Source organism: Uloborus diversus, unplaced genomic scaffold (assembly GCF_026930045.1).
Source record: "Uloborus diversus isolate 005 unplaced genomic scaffold, Udiv.v.3.1 scaffold_634, whole genome shotgun sequence".
NCBI classification, from domain to species: Eukaryota; Metazoa; Arthropoda; class Arachnida; order Araneae; family Uloboridae; genus Uloborus; species Uloborus diversus.
The window spans coordinates 53,155-66,204 of NW_026558829.1; positions in this window are offsets into that span (position 1 = coordinate 53,155).

A 13,050-nucleotide genomic window follows, 5' to 3' on the forward strand; every position below is an offset into this window, starting at 1 on the left:
TTAGTCCCCAATGAAGATCAATGGCCCTCATAAAGCTATCCACTCCCTTGCTCATGACCGCCTCTTCCGGTAAGCTATTCCAAGTGCCCACGACCCTGCTAAAGTGGTAGTTTTTCCTGATTTCCAAGTTAGCCTGAGATTTAAATAGCTTAAAACAATGACCCTGCTTTCCCCGCAAAAATTTAATCCATTTACATCTTTCATTTTGATAAATTTAAGTAACTGAATCATGTCCCCTCTGACTCTCCTTTGCTCCAGGCTATACATGTTAAGCCTATTAAGTCTGGTATCATAATTTAAATCTGAGAGTCCCCTTACTAATTTAGTTACCCTTCTTTGAACCCTTTCCAATACAAAAATATCTTTCTTCAGATAAGGCGACCAAAACTGAACAGCGTGCTCCAAATGAGGTCTTACTAAACTCCTATATAAAAGCAGAAGAACTTTCTTAGATTTGTTTGAAATAGATCTATTGATAAACCCAAGCATTTTGTTGGCTTTGTTACTAGCAATACTGCACTGTTGACTAAACTTGAAGTCCTGATTTATAAAGATACCCAGATCCATAACATTTTCTGCCTGATTTGTGACTGAACCCTGTAAGCGATATCTCATACACTCATTTCCATGACCTAAGTGTAGCACTTGACATTTCCCTACATTAACTGCCATACCCCATTTATCTGCCCACTTAGTAATATATCTAAATCCTCTTGCAGCTGTTTTACTTGTTCTTCATTTTCGACAATCCCCATAACTTTTACATCGTCAGCAAAACAATTCATACTTCCAGAAATATTTTCATTGATGTCATTCATAAATATAATAAACAAAATTTATTATAAGTTATTCGTAGATAAGCACCTAATAAATAATTACTCAGTTAACGTGGAAGTCTATGCGCCCCCCCCCCCCACACCAATAAATAAATAAATTTATCAAATTAATATATGAGGAAAATAAATAAGTGAATAAAATAGGGAATGAGTAAGAAAATAAGGGAATGAATGAATAAATAAGTAAGGGAATAAGAAAATAAGTAAATGAATGAATAAATAAGAGATTTAGTAAACTGTTAAATAAGTGAATAAAATAGGGAATGAGTACGAAAATAAGGGAATGAATGAATAAATAAGTAATGGAATAAGTAAATGAATGAGTAAATAAGTAAGGGAATAAGAAAATAAATAAATGAATGAATAAGTAAGAGATTTAGTAAACTATTAAATGAGTGAATAAAATAGTGAATGAGTAAGAAAATAAGGGAATGAATGAATAAATAAGTAAGGGAATAAGAAAATAAGTAAATGAATGAATAAATAAGAGATTTAGTAAACTATTAAATAAGTGAATAAAATAGGGAATGAGTAGGAAAATAAGGGACTGAATGAATAAATAAGTAAGGGAATAAGAAAATAAGTAAATGAATGAAAAAATAAATAAGTAAGGGAATAATAAAGTAAGTAAATGAATGAATAAATAAGAGATTTAGTAAAATATTAATTGAGTAAAGGAAATGAATTATTTCACTTTGTCCCGTATGCACTTGAATAAGGGTGTAAAATATTCAAAATAAAAATGAGTCTCATATTAACTAAATAAACACTGCACCAAATATTAGTAGGCCTCAATATTAATATTTAAAATGTTGATAACTATATTTGGGGCAAACCTAGCCTGACAGCCTCGTAATGCTGTGATTAAGGTCTGCGTAGCTTTCCCAATACTGCCAATTTAGGTTTGCCTCAACTATAAAACTTAATCATTCAAAAAAACAACAATAATTTTTGACTTACGACAAAATATTACAATTTGAGTATCGATACTTGAAAATTGATTGGATTATCATATGCTTTAATCTCTAAAGTATTTTTTCACTTCAATCGACTACATTTGCTACTACATAGTTAAAATGTTAATAGATAGGTGACGCTAAAAGCAGAGTAAATATTTCACCATCTTTTTTTTTTTTTTTTTTGACATTGTCAGGAGATCAAGAGATGAAAAAATCTTACTACCGTGTGGTTTTAATTTTGTCCGGCACATTCTTCCTTGAAAACACACAATTCCTTTCCAATGCAATCGGCCTGGTCGAGTCCTTAAAGTAAGCTACAGAATATCCCTAATTTTAGGAGGATAGGTTCCCCCCCCCCCCTTCCGTAAAATATTTTGAAATGGATGGAAAATTCAACATTTTGAGGCCTTATAAGGGTTAACTGGAACGATAAAAGTATCATGAAAGAAATAGGCAGACAAAATTTTTTATACAATTTTACATTCTTTTACAGAACAATATCAATCAAAATAGAAGTGTCTTTTGATTCGACAAATCGACAGAGAGAAACATCCAGGGATTTGAACAAAAAACGCCTCGGCACCTGCTCATATTGAGTTTCTGGAATGTTAGTTTTTGATCGTGTCACCAACAAATACAACATTGAATTAAATGTAAAAAAGATCAATAGTAAAAAATGCATAAAATGTTTTAAAAGAAATGGTTTAGACACTTATAAAACAGGTTACGATAGAGTAATATCCTGGACATCTGGACAGTAAATGCTTCTGATAAGAAATGAAATTGAAGCATATTTCAAATGAGTTTCAAAGACTTCTTTAATTCTTTTCAAGGACTCTAGAAAAGTTAAAATTATTTAAAGTACTTTCCAGTCTCTGACATTTTGGTTGCATTGTTTTACAGAATTGATCGAACTTTGCAAGAAGCACCTAATATGTATTCTAAAGTGCTATTCCAGGATTCCTTGTAGACAAAATTACTTCCATACTTCAGAGGAAAATGGTTCTTTCTACAGCAAGTGTTCTCGTGCACTTACATGATTGCAAGTAGAGAAAATTCCTATGAACAAATTTCACAGCAATTTCGTTCCTCGCCAGAATAGGTTTTCAGATGTAATTTGAAGTTCGCAACGTGGCAAAATGCCATTGAAGATTATTCACAGGAATACGGTTTCTCGCCAGAATGGGTTTTCAGATATAATTTGAAGTTCGCAACGTGGCAAAATGCCATTGAAGATTATTCACAGGAACACGGTTTCTCGCCAGAATGGGTTTTCAGATGTAATTTGAAGTTCGCAACGTGGCAAAATGACATTAAAGATTATTCACAGGAAAACGGTTTCTCGCCAGAATGGGTTTTCAGATGTTATTTGAAGTTCGCAACGTGGCAAAATGCCATTGAAGATTATTCACAGGAATACGGTTTCTCGCCAGAATGGGTTTTCAGATGTAATTTGAAGTTCGCAACGTGGCAAAATGCCATTGAAGATTATTCACAGGAATACGGTTTCTCGCCAGAATGGGTTCTTAGATGATAAGATAAGTGTGAAGCATTAGAAAATGTCTTTGAGCAATGCTCACAGGAATACGGTTTCTCACCAGTATGGGTTCTCAGGTGACTCAATAAGTGTGAAGCGAGGGAAAATGCCTTTGAGCAATGCTCACAGGAATACGGTTTCTCACCAGCATGGGTTCTCAGATGACTCAATAAGTGTGAAGCGAGGGAAAATGCCTTTGAGCAATGCTCACAGGAATACGGTTTCTCACCAGTATGTAATCTCAGATGTTTCTTTAAAGCGGAAGCATCAGAAAATGCTTTAAAGCACTGAACACAGGAATAAGGTTTCTCGCCAGTATGGGTTCTCAGATGATTCTTTAAATTGGAAGTGAGGGAAAATGCCTTTGAGCAATGCTCACAGGAATACGGTTTCTCTCCAGTATGTAATCTGAGATGTTTCTTTAAATCGGAAGAACCAGAAAATGCCTTTGAGCAATGTTCACAGGAATACGGTTTCTCTCCAGTATGTAATCTCAGATGTGTCTTTAAAGCGGAAGCAACAGTAAATGCTTTAAAGCACTGAACACAGGAATACGGTTTCTCGCCAGGATGGGTTCTCAGATGTCTCTTCAAACCTACAGCGTGGGGAAATGCCTTTGAGCATTGCTTGCAGGAGAACGGTTTTTCTCCAGTATGTACCCTCAAATGTGTTTTTAAATTGGAAGCGTCGCAAAATGCTTTTGAGCACTGAACACAGGAATACGGTTTCTCGCCAGTATGTACTCTCAGATGTGTCTTTAAATGGAAAGCACGGGAAAATGCTTTTGAACAATGTTCACACAAATAATTTTTTTCAGAGGCATGAAGGATCTCAGACTGATATGCCATTGCAAAAGAATGTAAAAAAAAAAAAGTGTTTGTTCATAAAACTCCCAAGATGATGGATTTTTTTACTCAGGAAAAATTTCCTCGTTTCAGTTTTCCTGTGTGAACAAATAGATCTTTACTTAAGCGAAGCAAGAAATACTGCTACACGAATTTTAATGCATGCAAAACTTGAAATAGTTACCCGCGATATCGCGAACATTGAAATCGGACATCCACGGCCTGCACTTCGTCCAATATGCTTTAGTCTTCGGTTTGCTGCTGCTGCAACAGGAATGTATGTGAACTTAAAAAATGGAGAAATTCACCAGACGAAAGCGGAAACAAAGGTGGAGGGCGTGTCATAGCCCAGCACCATACATGCTGCATTCCAACAGCATGTAATCTTGATTTAAGCTGAAATGAAATGAAAAGAATTAAGAGTCAAAGCACATTAAAATATATATACCTTTAAGCGCAAGCAGAGCGGTTAGGTGCTTAATATGCGAGTTTATCTGGTTTTGACCATGGTTTTTTCGTCAAGCCAAAAACTTGCCCGTTAAAATTTTCAAAAGCTTGTTCAATGAGCATTAACTGCTGCTGCCATGAAATTATGTATTTGCATTGAACCTTAATAACTTTCAGGAGCCAGAGATAATTGTCTATATCAGAGAATACAGCACTATAAAGTATGCATTTTTACGAATTATACTTTGTTACAAAGTCTCAAATTTTGAGAACATACTTCATTTAAAAAATGTTCACGTTAATGTATCATTTATGTTTTTTGGTGTAAAATACACTCTATAACAAAAAAAAGAAAAAAAAGACGCACCAAGAAGCAATCATCAAATTGCTTCTTGGCGATTCGAAGATGCTGGCAAGGATGGGTGGAAAATGGCAGAGTTCAGCGCCAGGATGGTAGCTGTCGACCAAGCTACACAACAGATCGTGAGGACAGAGTGATTGTCCGATCAGCTGTCACAGCGCCTTCTTCATCTCTGTCAACCATCAGATGTTCAACCTATTAAAAGAGATAGTTGAGACAGCGAAATCTTCGCTCGCGCCGATCGTTACGCCACCTGCCGCCGACGCCTGCATACTGCCGAGCCAGATTACAGTGGTGCATAGCGCGATCAGGTTAAAATGATGCCGACTGGGGACGTATAGTCCTTAGCGACGAATCCCGTTTCCAACTGTGTCTTGACGATCATCGAAGACGTGTTTGGAGACACCCACGGCGGAGGGCGGATCCTGCTTTCACTATTGCACGCCGCACAGGCCCTCAACAAGTCATTATAGTCTCAGGTGCCATTTCCTTTGATAGCCGGACCCCTTTGGTCGTAATTAGAGGTACACTTACTGCATAGCGGTGCGTCGACGACATCCTAAGACCTGTTTTGCTATCGTTCCTTTTGCAGTAGGGTAGACCGAGGCACGTTTACGCAGTGCCCTTTTTTTCAAGACGAGTTATAAATGGAGAGCCAGCAGTCAGACCAGATGGATGCTACTCCCTAGCAAATATTCTCAAATTTTTGAGCATCAGTCGAGCTTCCGTTTAGCAGGCGGATAGAAAAATCTGTTTTCTACCGAGCCGAGTAAATTTTGTGTTGAACGTTTTAAATCTTATTGTGAATAAATAACGCTTTCTTATAAAAACAAGTAAATATATAAAAAATAGCAGAATTTTATCTTTTTTTTGAGAATTGTAATTATATGGACAGAAAAGTTATTACATTTTGTTGCACGTAAGGAATAAATCCAAACTTTCTGACGGGGCCAGTTTACGCATTTTATCGGGGCACATTTACGCATGTTCTTACTGTGTCTTACTAGTTACTACTCTGTCTTCTAACGTGCTCCGGAAGCACTTTGCCATATTGTGTACCGGCGCAGGGCAGAACAACTAGGCAACCCCTAAAACTACGAGACCTTAAACCCCACTTTTGCCGGACCCTCTGATTGGACAATCTACTTCGCTGCTCCTTGATGGAGGTTACCATAAAAAAATGTTTATCGCTACTTTTGGCACCGTTTTAAAAAGGATAAAAAATGATTTCCCGACTTAAGTTGAGGTGAACGTTTTCTGTTTCTTGCATTATCCTATAATAACAACTGTGGCTTGGCATAGCAGAACATTTTTTTTCATGATTAATTTTAAAACAACGGTATAAGTGCAGTTATCTTTTTTTTTTTTCCATTGCGGTATAAAAATTATTTTGATGCAAATTAATTTATTAACAAACGGTAAAAAAAAATTGAAATTTAATTTAATTATATTTTGGGGACTCTTCTGAATAAATTATGAAAAAAATAGCAACGAAAATATTTCAAATCTTTTGCTCAAAAATCAAAACCAACTATTTTTTTTCTTTTTGAGCAATCACGATTGCTTATTGTTCTCATTTGACCGTTTTTGGCGTCCGTGCCTTTTTCAACTTGCATCAGAAGCCTCTGCAGCACCACCGCCCACCGTCCTCTGCTGGCGGCGCTGCGCGGCTGCTCCGGTTTTGAGCTATCCGCTTCTCCTGGTCGGAGGCGTCCATGTCCTACACACACGCACGTTCACACACACGGCTTCACATTCATACACTCACACACGCCTACGTGCATACACACAGGTCTACGCACACACACAAGCCTACACACTTACACACACGACTATGCCCACGTAACCGCCCAGGAGGAGAGGCAGGCTTGGGGGGACAGGAGCCGTTTCTAGAAACAATAACTCCAATGAGTAGGGTGCTGTCTCAGTTCGTGATTGCGAAAATGCATATTTTGAATTCAAAATTTCAGAATTCAAATTAATTTTTTTTTTAAATTATTATTATTATTTTAGTTTAACAGCAATGTCTTGCACAATATGCACGACGGAAATTTTAATAATACAGAACAACCTTGCCTCAATTTGACGATTGCCAAGGGACTGGAAAAAGTTATCGTTAAATCGAGGAGCATAGTCATTTAATACAGTCAAATGCATCATTAAATTGAGGAATTCGGGTATCGTTAAATCGAAGTTATACTGTAATAGCTCACACACGACCAAATCTAGTACCCTAAGACCCCGCAATACGAAGGTGGGGGGGGGGGGGTACCGAAAATAAATTGTAAAAAAAACTAGCATTATACAAATAGTATATTCTGCTGGTCTCTGGGGAGCAGAATTTTTGCAGAGGGGCCCCAAAATTTATTTATCCTGGCCTGTATTTCTCAAAACGAAATTTTTAAACACAGTAGCTCAATTTTAAACTTAAACGTGGTAAGGACGAAAAGTTGTAGTCTTCAAATGATGAGGAATGTGGGATAAAAAGTGCAGGGCTTAATTACGCCATTGTGAAGCCCTGGGCCTAGAGTTCATATGCAGGCATTACCCTCTCTCATTAGCGGTTTGAATACAACTAGAAGTGTTCTGATTTTTTTCTTTTTTCTTGTCAAAATGCAATATTTGCTATTTGTCCCATAATATCAATGCAATATTATTGAAAATTTTGTCAGGCAAATACTATACTGAATATTCAAGACATGCCACAAATAATAAAGAAATTAAAAAAAAGACACAAAAAATTTAACAAATATTTCGTTCTTAGTAATTGTATTTATATTTAGAACCATGGGTGTATTGAGGCGGGGGCAATTGCCCCCTCACTAAAAAAAATAAAGTGACGTTCAAACTTAATTGCTCATTTTTTTGCAAACGTCAGTTTTAGGGCGCCTCTCCCCCCCCCCCCCCCCCTCCATACCTCCTTTTTTGGCGCACCAGCTTTCTCTGTTTTAAACCTACTGTTAAGAAAAATTCAAACGAAATACCCTTAGACAATCAATTCATTAGTCAATTCAGTAATCAGGCCCTTATTCATACTGTAGCATTATGTATGTTGTTTATGTTACAGTAAATGTGATGAATTGGTGAATGTATATAATTACCAGTGATTATACACAATCGCCAAAAAAATTGGTAAATGTGATCAATTATTCAATATTTATCACATTTACCGGTTTATTCATACAATCCCCGACTCGTAATGGGGAATGTAATAAATTTGAATAATTCTGTAGAGTAACAAGAGATTAATTCCAAAAAATAATATTTTCAACACTTACAATTACTTTGAGCATTAAAACAAGGTTTAATATCTATCAAAGCGCATATAAATATTTCAATCAATAAAAAAAAATAATAAAACTGGTTTTCCTTTGCTTTACTTTAATTAAATATCTAAGAACAAACAAATTAGATGATCTATCATAAATAATGTAATCGGGAGCGTCACTACAGAAGGGGAAGGAGGGAGCGGTCCACTCCACATTACACCTTCTTGGGGGGGGGGGGGGGGCTCAAAATAGTCAGTTTATAAAAAATAAAAAAATACAAATATTGCAATTCTGATAAATTTTCTCAAAAAAATCTTAAATTGCGAAATTTATCGAATATTAAATAAAATTGATTACTGTATTGCGGGGACAATTTTACAAAATACGTTCATAACTTTACTTGTCTTTTATTAATTTAAATTTTCGATTAACCACAAAAATTGAAATTGATTTCTGACAATTGTATGAACTTCATGTTTGCATGAAGATTTTTATTTATTTATTTATTTATTTTTTGGAGCGTTCAGGCGAGGGATTTTTTGTAAATATGCAGGTGAGCCAAATGACATTTTAATTTTCTACTACGGGCAAAGCTGTGCGGATACCGCTAGTATTTAAAATTTAGAATGCCGTTAATGGAGATCTTCAGAAAATCACCCCCCCCCCGTTTGTTCAAGCCAATGAACACGATAAGAAACCAGAACAAACGCATTCTGACATACTTTGACATCGGCCGACTGTTAAGAAAATTAATGTGTGCATAAAAAATGCCAAAATCGAGATATTTCCAATCACGTGGAAAATGTGTTCACTTTTAGAATGTAACAACACTACAAAAATTGAAAAAGAAAATACTGCTGACATTCATTAAGATTACTGTCAACAGTAACAAAATCGTATTAGCGGAAGCGAACTAGGCTTATTACATTTCAATTCTTTAAACGCTAAAAAAAGGAAAACTGGAGTTTTGACGAACGTTAGTTTTGTTTCTACCAGCATTTTTGAGATACAGTGGTCGTGGCTTATTTGAATCACGTTTCTTGTATACAGTTTTGATTCCTTAAAGCGGCTGATTCAATAAAGCAGGATTATTTGTTCTGTTTTTGACATAGTGATTCATTAAAGAAGTTGATTCAATTAAACGACGTCCACTGCAATTATATATATTGAAATAACAGATTTAAAAAAAAAAATACTAAGCACTTTTCATAATGCACTCAAAAGGACAAAATAAGTTTTCTGGGTCAGAAAGTACATTATTTAAGTATTCCTGTAGTTTTCAATTATTCCAAGAAAATGACTCCACAAACGAGGAAAAGTGCACCTCAAGTTAGGTGGAGAATTTCTTATCCTTATCTTTCTCTCATAAATTTGAGTGTTGAAACATGCTTATTTTTCTGGGAATGTTTGGTTTGAAGTGACTTGAGCCGCACTTTTCCTCGTTTGTGGAGTCATTTTCTTGTAATAATTGAAAACTACAGGAATACTTAAATAATGTATTTTCTGACCCAGAAAAGTTATTTTGTCCTTTTGAGTGCATTATGAAAAGTGCTTAGTATTTTTTAAAAAATTCAGTTATTTTATTCTTTGTAGTGTAAATATATTTCATAAATAGAATAATATTACCACCACAAAAGTTCACCTCTTTTTTTCATATATAAATGGAAAATATATATATATACGTGTCTAAAACTGTAAGCATTTGGCACTAAAAATGAATCCTCATTCCCCTCTAGGATTTGTTTGTGTGCTAAATTAATTAGAACTATTTAAATATTAAAGGTTTATGAAACTAATTCATATTTCACAGTATACAAGTTATTGGTAGGTGAAGATAAAAATCCTAAGACCAACGATCATAGTAGGTAAATTTCATGCTTGCTCCAGACAAGACTTGAGTCAAAATTTTTATTATGATTAGTATTAATATTACTGTCCCAACAAAATTTGTAAAAATGGATTTATTTATATTAAACATTTAATGGAGAAATTAAATGAAATTTGCTGTTTTCCATCCTAACCAAAATAATTTTGTTTCGTAATTTTAATTTTTCAGCGTAAAGTTGTTCCTTATTATTAAGCAAATCGTTTAGTGAAATCCCGAAGTATCTTAGTTGTCTAGTTGCTGAGCTATAAGCAAAATCAGGCCTCACATTTCTCTGACAATCAGGCCAAGTATAATAAAAGTGCTTAAAAAATAGTAAATTATTTTTGCACATTTTTGTTCTTCTTCATATTTAAATGAGACAGAAATACTCAGGTTGATGTAATATATCATATTTAAGAACAATTGAAAACTATCACCTGGACATCTTCTCTAGATTGTTCTGGGTGTGTAATAATGTAAATTCGCAAATATGAATCTTGACTTTTTTACCCAATTGAATCTCTGTGTAAGTGTAACCCTGGTAATTCAATCCTCATGAAATTCAATTTTTACAATATTTTATATAACTTTTCCCCATTTATGTTAAGTTAGGTTGATATAAAAACCAATTTAAACCCCACCCTCCAAAAAAAGGTTTTTTTTTGTTTTGTTTTGGTTTGAACTCAGTTTATTTGGTTTTTATCACTATTTGTAAGGAAAACAATTTTATTTTAGGAAAATCATGGACGATTTTATAAATTAATTGTTAAGTAATGTTTTAAGATTCATATTTGTACCCTATTTCTTAATAATTAAATAATTAAGAGTAAAATCTTATAATTTCATTTCCTCATAATTAGAGATTTCTATTGGATAATATTGTTTATGAAAACATTTTGGAGGGGGGGGGGGACAGTAAAATTTTTCAAAACAACCCTGACAAAATGTATATGCAAGTAAAAAATATCTTCTTAGACAGTCTTGGCACGAGAATGATATTTTGGTGTTTTAACACACATACATACACAAATATATGTAGCAACAATAAAAAGACAAAATGAAAACTCTTTTTTTCAATCACATTTTATTTAAGAATTCAACTTATGTTTTTGAATCAAAGCAATTGAATGCAAGAGCAAAGCAAATCATCATTACAGCATTGCTAAAAAATATTACATAGTCTAGACATGAGATCATATCTTTTTTCCTATTCCAGAATTAATAGTAGGTAATGTAACTATTTTAATGCAGTGGCAACAAAAACTTTTATTTGGTGACCTTGAAGCTACCAATATTTACATGCGACAAGTAAAAATTACGAAAAAGAAATTACCTCATCCTTGGTATTGGAATTTGTAATGGGGAATACAATAGGGGTGATTGTGAGTTCAAGAAAATATGCTAAAGGTAAAATGGGGGAGTGTTTTTTTAAACTAAAGCCTCAAACATTAAAGAATAATAATTAACTAACTTAGTGTTTACAAAGACAATTGTGTCTCTAAAACCCAATACATGACAATAAATGTAAAATTAGCTAAAGTTAAGCTATGATTTAAAAAAATAATAATAATAAAAGAACTTTTTTAGTTTTTTGAATCAATTGTTGAATCTAATGAAAAGAAATAGCACCTGCATGCTTTTGGAAATATTCATATCAGTTGTGCTGTATCAAAGTCGTACACATTAAAAATGAGAAAAATCCAAGTCAGATAACAGATGAAAGAGAGATTTTTTTTTCTTTTAGAGATAGGGTCATAAAAAAAAGCATAATGGATGATATCAGCCTTCCAGCATTAATACCAATGTTGGGTTTTGGACATCCTATAGTATCTCGAAGTATGCTGAAACTAAAGGGGACTAATCTAATCAATTTATACTGACAACGATATTTATAATGCATAATCTAAAAATCAATAAATTTTGATCAATGAGTATTTGATAATATATTTTTTAAAACTCCATTACATAAAAACTTCCCTTTAAAAAGTCGGTAGTGCAACGAGAAGATAAAAAAAAGCTTAATTTTTTTTAATGGTCAATAAGTTTTACATTATGTTTTAACAAAAATTCTTTTTCAAATCAGATTAATGAACAATAAATTGATGTTTAAAGATAAGCACTTATGTTTTGAAACGTGTGTACATTTTTTTAAATTCATATTTCTAACTACAATTACGAAATAGCATCATAGTCAAGAAAAAAAATGTACATAAAACTGTAAGAAAGAGACTTATAACTATATTTTTTTTCCCTACAGGTGAAAATTTATCATTTATTGAATTAAAATCAATTATTGCACTATACTTTGAGCACTTTCAATAGCACACATGCATAAAAATGGGCAAATTTGGTTACTATTTTTGTAAAAAAATAATAATAAAAATAAACTCATTCAACAAACAAACTGAAACTTTTAATGAAGAATTCATCTTCTATGTAACTGAACTAGAATCAGTTGCAGAAATGTTAATATTGAATACCTGTCAAATGTAAAATACATTCTTTGATACCTTTTCAATAAAAATATAGTTTGGGACACTTTTAGACAGGAGGGTAAAAACTATGATTTTACCTTGCCAACTTTGATTATCACATAAAAAAAGTGCCCTAATTCAAGTGTATAGCTGACACAATCACTCCTTAAACAAGAAAAAGTTAATAAGTGTGATCAAAGGTTGAATGAATGTAAATTGGATCTTCACCATTAACTGCTGAATCAATAACTGAATTTTTAAACTCTACAGATGGCTTTGATAAAGCACTAGATTGCAAGCGTTTTCTTTTTAGTGGAGAAGAAACGTGGCTGCAATTTAATTTTTTTATTTGCAGGCTCTTTGCACTTTTCTGTTATTTGACCCTTACTGCTGAAAATATTGATAATTTTATCTAAATGTAAGTTAACTTGATGATGTTCAGCATCAGTTAAATT